The sequence below is a fragment of the Fukomys damarensis genome, unplaced genomic scaffold (assembly GCF_012274545.1).
Source record: "Fukomys damarensis isolate Sample0158 unplaced genomic scaffold, DMR_v1.0_HiC HiC_scaffold_2, whole genome shotgun sequence".
In the NCBI taxonomy this organism is placed as follows: domain Eukaryota; kingdom Metazoa; phylum Chordata; class Mammalia; order Rodentia; family Bathyergidae; genus Fukomys; species Fukomys damarensis.
The window spans coordinates 37,802,698-37,814,385 of record NW_022900914.1 but is presented as its reverse complement, the minus strand read 5'-3'; positions in this window follow the sequence as shown (position 1 = coordinate 37,814,385).

Here is an 11,688-nt window from a genome sequence, read left to right as displayed (position 1 = left end):
AAAAAAAAAAAAAAAAAAAAAAGAAGAAGAAGAAGAAGAAAAGAAAAGAAAAGAAAAGAAAAGAAAAGAAAAGAAAAGAAAAGAAAAGAAAGGAGATGTAGCTTAGAACAGAGACTGTGGGTTCAATCCCCAGTACCACCTCACCCCCCACTATAAACTGAGTGTGGTGGCACAGGCCTCTCATCTTATCACTCTGGGAGATTGAGGTGAGAGGATTATAAATTCAAGTCCATTGTGTGTAATTTAAAGAGTTAGCAAGACCTTGTCTCAAAATGAAAAAATGAAGAAAAGTAAGGCTCAGTATGAAGACCTGGCATTCACTTCCCAGTACCAAAACAAACAAATACCCATCCTCGAAAAACACAAAAAAATAAAAACAAAAACAAAAACGTTTCCTCCTGTGTAAAATGAAGATAACAGGATTATAGGAGAATCAAATAGGAAGAGTAAAATCCAGACATTCAAGGATTAGCACTTTACCTTCAAAAACTTAATTTTTGACTTTGATCCCCTGTTTCTTCTGAGCTGGCAGATAGTCTTGGTTGTGCTGTACACCTCCCATTCTCCAACAGTGCCGGAGAACTTGCAGAGAGAGGACAGATTGGGCACATCTCGTCCTGGGCCACCTTCCTGTCCTCTTGGCACCCAGCCTTAGAGGTTGTCTACTGAATCGTGTTATATGTGGGGCTCCCCGTAAGGGGCTGTAGTCTTCTAAGCCGAGCCCACCATAAACCGAGTTCTGTCCACCTCTACCTGTCTTCCCCATAGCTTTGGGTATCTTGCCAGGTGGGAGACAGAAAGCCTTGTCTCCTCAAATTTTCTAACCAAGGTATTTGCTGCTAATTGCTTAGACTTCTCTTCAAGGATTAATCTTGTTTCAAACACAAAAGCCAGAAAGACTTACAGGCTGATTCTGCTATCTGCATGGTATAGCGTGCTTAGCACAGTGCTAAGCATATACAGACTCAATAAATTTAACTCTCAGTAAAATTTACACTGATTGTCCAAATTTTCATATCAGTTTTTCTCTTTATATATTTAGTCTTGAAATCTTCCTTCATTTTTTTCCTTCACCTGTACAGAATGCTTTATTTGCAATTATCTGCTACAACAATATGGAAGGGAGATTAACTCTGCTTTTTAATCCTATTAGTTCAGTAAAATTGTAGGGGTTGCAAATATAATTTTATTTTATTTATTTATTTATTTATTTATTTTTAGACAGGGTCTCACTATGTAGTTGAGACTGACCTGGAACTCACTATATAGTCCAGGCTGGTCTCGAACTGATAGTGATCCTCCTGCCTCAGCCTCCTGAGTGCTGGGCTTATAGGTGTGTGTGCCACCACACCCAGCTAGTTTTATTTTTTTAATTAAAATTATTTTATTTAATTTTAAAGTTTTTAATTAGTACATGTTTGCAGTATGTAATGATACACTCTCATCAGGAGGAGTTGGTATATGCACATAAAAATCTTAATTTTCCAGGCATGGTGGTACATGCCCATAATCTCAGCATTTAGGAGGCTGGCTCAGGAGGATTGCCTCGAGTCTGAGGCCAGCCAGGGCTACACAGTGATTCAAGGCCAGCCTACACCGCATAGAGAGACCCTATCTCAAAAAAATCAAAACAAAAGCAACAACAACAAAAAGAATCTTAATTCTTTTTACTTCTTCCCCTACCCTATTAGCCCACTCCCTTCATCTTTTGGATCCCTTTCCCGTTTCAACTATAGCTTCAAACCTGTATCTAATAATCAAAGTCAATATCAGGAAACATGTTTTCAATCCCCTTTTGTGGTTTGGAATGTTTTAATTACTTTCTTCCCATTTTCTTTTCTAATTACTTTCTTCCCATGTTTGTTAATTGATATGAGATTGAATGCCTAACCACCGTTTCAGCAAAGACCTTTTCTTGTTGATTTCTCCCCAATCCCTATTTAAATAAGAACATTTTCCTTTTTTCAGTATATATTGTAGTGTATTTGTTAAGCTAATATTTTTCAAATTGCAAAAGTAATCCATGTTCAAAAGAAGAGGCATATATCCCTCCTTTCTTTCACTCCAGTTTCTCCTCCCCCAGGAGAACCATTATTAACAACTTCCAATACCCCCGCAACCACATATAAACATGTACTAGGGGTTTTATTTTATTATTATTATTTTGCTATTGGGATTCAAACTCAGGGACTTGGACTTGCTAGGCAAACACTGCACTGCTGAGCTACATTCCTGGCCCTATTTTTATGTTTTTTAATTTTGAAAACAGAATCATATCATACACATCCTGCTCTTTGTGTGTGTGTGTGCATGGTGTGTGCATGTAAGTGTGTGTGTGTGTGTGTGTGTGTGTGTGTGTGTGTATAGTACTGGGAATTGACCCCAAGGCCTTTGCACTCAACTATATCCTGGCCTTTAAAAAACGTTTAGTCTAGAGACACGGTTTCACTATATCACTAAGTGGTTCAGGCTGGGTTTGATCGTGATCCTCTTACTTCAGCCCCCCAGGGTGCTGGGATTATAGATGTATATCACCATGCCCGGTCCTCGCTTAAAACAAAACACCTCAAGATTATGGGCATTTTTCCATGTTGGCAAATATTTTAAGTTGAATTGTGTTCCTTCAAGTTTCACATGCTGAAGTCCTAACCCACTGTACCTCAGAATATAAATTGTATTTGAAGATAGGATCTTTAAAGAAGAAACTGAGATGATGTCATTAGTATGGGTCTTGTGATGGGAGTGGTGTCCAGAGGAAGCTTGACAGTGATTTGGAGAGGGGGAGACCATGCAAAGGCACTGGGAGAAATCGGCCATCTACAAGCCAAGGAGAGGCCTCTGAAGAAGGCAACCCTGGGAACACCTTGTCATAGGTGTGTACTTTCTAGAACTTGAGAAAATAAATTTCTGTTATTTAGCCACCCAAAGTGGTACTTCATTATGGCAGCTCTAGCCAACTAATTCAGTAAATGTACACATACTTGGTTCTTTTTTAATAGTAGCATGGTATTCACTGTCATAGGTAATATGTAATACATTATCATAACGTATTTAACCATTTTCCCACTGCATCAAATTTGTTTATATTTTAAATACTTCTACACCCTTATACATGTCTCTTCTGTTACTAGTTTTTGAATAATTTTTTTGTGTGGCACTGGGGATCAAACTCAGGACCTTGTGCTTGCAAGACAGGTGCAGTGCCACTGAGCTACATCCACAGCCCTGAATAATTTTATTTTTGAGATGAGGTCTCCCTGTGTTAGCCAGGCTGCTCTCAGACTCCTGGATTAAGTGATTTACTCACCTAAGCCTCCGGAGTAGATGGAACTCTGCAGTGTGCCGTCATGCTGAGCTCATCTGGGAGATTCCTAATGACGGGATTATTGTGTCAAAGGGTATGTACATTAAAAATAAAAATCTATATATTTCCAATTGTCCTTTAAAAATGCTATACTGCAGCCAACATTTCTATAAAAGTCTATTTTCTCAAGCCCATCTAAATGTTACATATTGATAATATTTTTATACTTACAGAAATTATAGATGTGCAAAAAATAAAATAGTATAATGGATACTATAGATTTATCATCTAGATTTGATTTTGAAAAAACATTCTGTCATGTTTTACCTCTTTTTTTAGTCTAAACATTTTGATATGTTTTTCTAATAACATTTTCCTAGGCTAGTCATGGTGGTGTATGCCTATAGTCCCAGCATTTGGGAGGCTGAGGCAGGAGGGTTGCTGTGAGTTTGAGGCCAGCTTGGGCTATATAGTGAGTTCAAGGCCAGCCTCGACTACATAGTGAGATCCTGTCTCAAAAACAAAATGAAACAACATGACTGTAGTAATATTATCCTTACTTTCAAATTTCTCCCCTTATTCCCAAAATGTCTTTTATGCTAGATCCAATCAAGAACAATGATTGCAGAGCCGGGCTTGGTGGTTCGTACCTGGAATCACAGGTACTGACCTGGGCTACATGGTGAGTTCTGGGCTACATCTCGAGACCCTGTCTAAAAAGACCAGACCAAACAAAAAAACAAAAACCATGATTAAATTTAGTCATTGGGCCTCCGAAGCTCCCACTTCCCAGCACCAGGGGTTGAACTCAGGGTGTTTGTGCTGAGTTATATCCCTAGTCCTTTGTAATTATTTTACTTTGAGACAGAGTGTTGTGGTGTATGGGAGCCGGTACTGGGGATTGAATATATCCCCAGGCTATAAAAATTTTTTGTTTGTTTGTTTGTTTGAGACGAAGTCTCAATATGTAGCTCAGGCTGGCTTTGAACTCATTTTGTAGCCCAGGCCGGCCTTGAACTTGCAGTGATCCTCTTGCCTCAGCCTCCTAAGTGCTGGGATTACAGGTGTGCACTACCATACCCAACCATTAAATTTTTGAATGCCATATGAATTCATGAATTTTTATATGGCCTTTGTGTTTCAATCAATTACAGTCACTGTTATTTATTTATTTATCTATTTATTTATTGGTACCGCGGATTGAACTCGGGTCCTTGTGCTTGCAAGGCAGGCCACCGAACTGCTGAGCTAAATCCCTGGCCCCCAGTCACTGTTTTTTAAAAATAAAATTTATTTTATTTTATTCCATTCCCTCCTCAAGTCCTCCCCTCTCCCTATGTACAATTGCTTTGTTTCCATTTTTCCTTCTATTTTCGTGTTTATTTCCTTGTCCCTTCCTTCCTTTCTACTTCCCTCCTCTCTTGCCCCCCTTCTCATTTGAACTCTTTCTTCCCACTTCCCAACATCCATTATACATCTTAGTTCTTACTTCCACTTTCAGTTTCTCACATCAGAGAAGCAGCATGGTATTGAAGCATGTGTGTCTGATTTCTTTCACTTAAGAGTGTGGTCTCAAGGTCCATCCATTTAGCTAGAAAGGTCTGAAGCTCATCCTCCTTTATGGCATAGTAGTACTCCATTGTATAAAAAAATCACATCTTCTGTATCTACTCATCGGTTGATGGGCATGTGGGCTGTTTCCAAGATTTAGCTATTACAAACTGTGCTGCTGTAAACATGGGTGTGCTTATATCATTGTGGAAGGATGCTTTTAATTCTTTCAGAAAGATATTGAGAAGAGGTATAGCTGGGTCAAATGGAACCACTAGTTTTAGTTTTCGAGAAGTCTCCACACTGATTTCCACAGTGGTTGCACCAGTCTACACTCCAAACAACAGTGGAGAAGGGTTTCCTTTTCCCCCACCGCTCCTCCAGCATTTTTTATTGGTTGATTTCTTGATAGCAGCCATTCTTTCTGGAGATGGAATCTCAGCATTGTGTTAATTTGCAATTCTCCAATGACCAGTGATGTTGAACATTTTTTCATGTATTTGTTTTCTGTTTCTAATTCTTCATCTTAGAAGTGTCTTTTCATTTCAGATGCTCATTTTTGGATTGGGGCTTTAAATTTGAGGGGGGTCTTTTTTTTTTTGAGTTCTTAACATATTCTAGGTAATAATCCTCTATCAGATAAATAGCTGGTAAATTTTTTTCCCCGCACTGTGGGTTTTCTCTTCACTCTGTTGGTGATTTCTCTTGCTGTTCAAAGGCTTCTTAACATGATGAGATCCCAGTTGTTGATTCTTTGTAGTATTTCTTGTGTGGTATGGATTTTGTTCGTGAAGTCTTTGCCAACTCCTATGTCCTCAATTATTATACCTATTCTCTCTTCTAGTAGATTTAGTGTTTCTGTTTTAATATCTAGATCTTCAATCCATTTTGATTTTAGGTTAGTGCATTGTGAAAGATATGGGTCTAGTTTCAATCTTTAGCATGTGGAAAGCCAATTTTTCCAGCACCATTTATTAAAGAGGCTATATTTCTTCCAGTGAAGGTGTTTGGCTTCTTTGTCAAAGATAAGGTGGCTGGGAGTGTTTGCAGTTGTTTCTGCATCTTCTAGTCTGTTCCATTGATCCTCAAGTCTGTTCTTTTGCTAGTATCATGCTCTTTTTTTTATCATAGTAGCTTTGCAGTATAATTTAAAGACAGGGATTGTGATACTCTCTGCCTTGCCTTTGTTGCTCAGAATTGCCTTTGCTATTCTAGGTTTCTTCTGGTTCCAAATGAATTTTAGGATTGTTTTTCCTAATTCTGTGAAATATGCTGTTGTGATTTTGATTGGAATCACATTGAATCTGTATAACAATTTTAGAAGTATGGCCATTTTCACTATATTAGCTCTTCCTATCCAAGGACAAAGGATATCTTTCCATTTTCTGATATCCTGTTCAGTCTCCTTTTTCAGAGTACTGTAGTTTTCAACATAGAGGTCTTTTACTTCCTTCATTAGATTGATTCCTAGGTATTTCTTTCTTTCTTTCTTTCTTTTTGGATGCCATTGTGAAAGGGATTATTTCTCTAATTTCTCTCCATGAGTTTAAAGGCTATTGATTTTTGAGTGTATCCAGTTCTGCCACTGAATTGGATTATCAAATCTAAAAGTCTTTCGGTGGAGTTTTTAGGGTCTTCTATGTAGAGTATCACGTCATTCACAAATAACGGTAATTTAACTTCTTCCTTTCCTATCCTTATTCCTTTTATTTCTTTCTCTTGTCTAATTGCTCTGGCTAGTGTCTCCAGAACTACATTGAACAAGAGTGGTGACAGTGGACATCATTGTCTTGTTGCTGATTTTAGAGTGAAAGCTTTCAGCTTTTATCCATTTAGTATGCTGATGGTTTTGGTTTGTCATTGGCTTTTATTAGATTGAGATAAAGACCATCTATACCAATTTTCTATAGGGTTTTATCATGAATGGGTGTTGGGCCTTGCCAAATGTTTTTTCTGCATCTATTGAGAGGATCATATGAATTTTGTGCTGGCTCTGTTAATATAGTACATTACATTTATTGATTTGCATATGTTGAACCATCCATTCATCATTGGGATGAACTCAACTTGGTCATGGTGCAGAACCTTCTTGATTATTTGCTGTACTCTGTTTGCCAGTATCTTATTGAGGATTTTTGTATCTATGTTCATTAGGGAAATTGGCCTGTAATTCTCCTTTTTGGTTGGAGCCTTCTCTGGTTTTGGAATCAGGGTAATGCTTGCTTCCAGGAATGAATTTGGGAGTATTGCTTCCCTTTCAATCTCATTAAAGAGTTTGAGAAGTAGCGACATTAGGTCTTCTCTAAATTTCTTGTAGAATTCATCAGTGAATCCATCAGGAACAGGGATTTTCATTGTTGGCAGATTTTTAATAACATATTCAATTTCATTGTCTGATATTGGTTTATTTAGAATTTTTATATCTTCTTAATTCAGTTTTGGTAATTCATATGTATCTAGGAATCTGTCTATTTCTTCTGAATTTTCCATCTTATCAGAATACAGGTCTTGAAGTAGGTATTTATGATCTTCTGGATTTCTACAGGGTTTGTTGTGATTTCACCCTTTTCATTCCTAATTGCATGGATTTGAGTCTTTTCTTTCCCTTTTTAATAAGGTCAGCTAAGGGTTTGTCAATTTTATGTACTCTTTCAAAGAACCAACTCTTTGATTCATTGATTCTTTGTATTGTTTTCTTAGTCTCCATTGCATTAACTTCTGCTCTGATTAGTACTCTTTCAGAACCAACTCTTTGATTCATTGATTCTTTGTATTGTTTTCTTAGTCTCCATTGCATTAACTTCTGCTCTGATTTTTATAATTTCCTTCCTTTTGTGAGCATTGGGTTTGACTTGCTCCTCTTTTTCTAGAAGCTTGTGGTTCAACATTAGGTTGTTTATTTGAGCAGGCTCTGTTTTCCTGTTATGTGAATTCACCACTATAAATTTCTCTTGTAGGACTGCTTTCATTGTGTCCCATAAGTTCCAGAATGTCAGTCACTGTTTTTGTTTTGATGTTAAAATCATTCCAACATTGGCCAATTTCTCTGTTGATATTTAAAAAAAATTTCACAAATCAACCTTATTGATTGGAAAGTAGTAATTTCTCTGTAGTTTTAACTTGTGGACCCCTGACCAAGGGTGAAAGTAGTCTCCTTTCATATTACATCCATTCACATTTCTGACTCTGTGGGTCCCCTATTCATATCTCTTGTTCATTTTCCTGTTAATATACCATTAACCAAAACTCTTCTCAACAAGTATTCTGTGTGCAGCACTCACTGCCAGTCCCTCTGAGCTGCGACTTCTTTCTTTTGCCTGGATTCTTTCTTTTGGTCATCTCTTGCTCTGGAATATGTCTGTTAAGAGCATATTGAGAAAGGATGTACATTGTCTTAGTTCTGGCATGTTTTAAAAATGCCTCTCTACTGAGTGAGAGCATTTCCTTCAGCGATTGATGAATGTTTTGTTTTTGGTTACCTGATGTGTCCTAGATGAATGTTGGATTCTTCTTTTTGAAGTTTAAAAATTCCCCCCCAAACAGGCATTTTCTTGACAGTCTTCTGGTTAAAATATGTCTAGAGCAAATTAAATATTCTAAATGGCACTGAGATTTTAAAAAATATATTAACTGCTTTTCTTCTACTTCAAAAATTATTATTGCTTCATTCTCTCAGTTGATTATCTTTTGGAAAAAATCACTTAGATAAGTAGAATTGCAACTGGGGAGAGCGTTAAAAGTTAGCACAAATGATTCAAGGGCAAAATCTTTACAAATTACTACTTTAATAGTTTGTGATCTACTGTGCTATTTGTCTGCAGACAGCAACCATGTCATCCTTGTGTGCTACTTCATTCTCAGAACTTAGCACAGGCACTCAATGAGTTTATTCTCTTATGTCTTTCTTCACCTCATCATCTGTCCATCCTTTTGCTCCAATTGATAGACTACCCCCCCTCTGCCATCTTCCTCACTAACTTAGTATTCTGAGGTGTTTGAATGTTAGTTATTTCACTGAAACTTTTTCATCCTTGACAGTCTTACATTAACTTAGAAAATTTCCTTTTTCTGGTAGGTAGTTACAGGATGGTATTCACAAACCTGTCATTAACAGGTCAATTATAGTGGTTTATGACTAATATGTGTCCCCCACCACCCGTTTCTTTCTTTTTTACTGTGTTGGGGATTGAACCCAAGGCCTCTGGGATACTGGGCATATGGTCTGCTACTGAGCCCAAACCCCAGCCATGCCTATCACTTAAAAATAAATAAACAAACCAACAAAAAACCAGAAAGGTCTGGTGCCTTAGGATTATCCAAAAAAATGACTTTGGGAATAGTACTGCGGTTGACTACATATGTTGACAGCTGGGACAAAGGTCATCTTTTCTTTTCTTTCTTTCTTTTTTTTTTCTTTCTTTTTTTTTTTTTTTTGGTACCAGGCATTGAACTCGGGTCCTTGCGCTTGCAAGGCAGGTCACTGAACCGCTGAGCTAAACCCCCGGCCCCTTAAGGTCATCTTTTCTATTAGCAGAAGGGGCAGTGCCCACATTTAGCTTTCCATCAGGTGGGTTTTTGTCCTTAACAGAAGGGGTCACATTTCCTAAAGATCCCCAGGTGCTGATAACTCTTATAGTATCTGGCATCTAAGATTAATTACCCTGGGTCTAAATGGTCTCTGACCATTTTCTCATAAGGCTACTTTCTCATATTTTACTCTGAGAAGGTATCATCTCAGGAGCGACATGTCCCTCTACTGGGTTGTTTATATCACTTACCTTAGCATCTCTCTCTTTTCTGTAATTCTCTCTCCCTCCCCACCTCTCTCTCTTCAAATTGGCCTCCAACTTGCAGCGATCTTCTTGCCTCAGCTTCCCAAGTGCTGGGATTACAGCCATGTGTTAACATGCCCAGCATTCTCTCATCTTCTGTTGCTGACTCTTGGCTTGTGTTTCTTCATTAAAGCATGATGTTAACCCGAGCTGAATACCCACGCGAAATTCATCCTCAATCCTGTTATACAACAAGTATATCACTTTGAACAAAAATGAAAGTATATGGTATATATTTGAATGGGTTTCAGTGGATTTGTGTCATTTTGCTTAGTTGATTTTGAATAAACAGGAGCTGAGTTGAATGTTGTACAGAAATTGATTGGGAGCTGGGCGTGGTGGTGCATACCTGTAATCCCGGTGCTCTCAAGGATGAAGCAGGAGGATGGCCATGAGTTTGAGGCCAGCCTGGGCTACATAGTGAGTTCATGGCCAGCCTGAACTAAACAGCAAGACCCTTTCTCAAAAACAAAAACAAAATAAACAATCAAAAAAAACTGAATGGGGCCCCAACCACATTTTAAATAATAGGGCATCAGATGAAATAAGGAAGGAAAAAGAGCAGCAGTAATGACTCTCCAGCACTGCAGTGACATGTCATAAAAGTGTGGGGGAGGAGCAGCACAGAATGAGGTAGGAGTCACGGCTGAAGCCCTAATGGGAACAGGACATCTGGGAACGGATGCTACTTTTTTAGGTTTTGTGTTTGGATGCCTAATTTGTGCCTTCTTGAGACCTCAGCCTATATTCAGGGTGTCAGAAAAGGGAGGAACCCCCCACGTGTTGCAGTTCCATAAAGGCCTCTCAACCTACGTCTTTTAACCTCCCATAGCAGTGTGGCCTTGACCACTTAATGTATGGGTGTCAAAGGGCACTTCCAGCCTCCTGTGCTCACACACAATTTGTTGTTTCCCCCAGGGGAAGGTGCGCCTTCAGTGGTTTGGGCTTCTTTTGCTACCCAGTTCATTCCGCATTGCACTTTAGCATAGATTTTTGTGCTTCTGCTGATGCAGAGTTAGTCGCCCTCCATATCTGTGGATTCCACCTCTGCAGAATGAGACTGAAAATATTCAAAATAAAATTGGGTCAGTACTGAACATATACAGACTTCCTCACTGTCATTATTCTCTAAACCATTTACACTGCATTAAGTTTTATAGTCTATAGATGACTTAGAGTATACAGGAGGATGTACAAAGGTTATATGAACACACTACCCCACTGGATAGAAGAGACTTGAACATCTGAATTTTGGCATCTGCAGGGGTAGGAGGGTAGTCCTGGAACCAATCTCCAGGGGACCCCCAATGGGTGGCTGCATTTCATTATCTACTCATAGTTTGTGTATATATATTTATATCTATATATCGATATATAACTATATCAATATATAGATATAGATATATATATGAATTTGGTGTAGGGGGACATTCATTTTCTTGTACCTAGAATAGTATTGATGCCCTGGCCATGTTTTGAACAATTCAGGAGCCCATTGATCAAGAGCACGCTCTTGAGAACATTTCCAATTTCAAGTCTCTAGGTTATCATAGTTAGGCTTTGTGGGGTGAGACTCCTCAGGTCTCAGAGTCCTTTGTTTTCTTGGATTAAAAAAACCTGGTGACTTCATTTGGAAGAGCGTTTGCTCCCTGTGCTGAGATATATCGAGTTAAGCAAGGTAGCAATCAGCAGCTTCCCTGGAGGTCTGTTAACTGCCTGAAGTTAGGGAACTCAGCCTCTCCTCCCAACTGTTTGTTCTCCACACATTCAGAGGGGTAGAAAAAGTCTTTATGCCAATTTAAAAACTTTTCCCCAGAACTCAGAGGATTAATATATAAACTCAGTGGATGGGGAGGTAGGTTTCCTGCTTCCCTTCAAATTGAAGCCAAGATTAATTACGGGATTCACCTGCTCCTGAAACAGGCTGGGTAATGGATCCTGGCGGTGTGCTCCCTGAAGCAGTGCTGGGCCCTCAGTTCTCAGCACACTCACTTGCTTTGA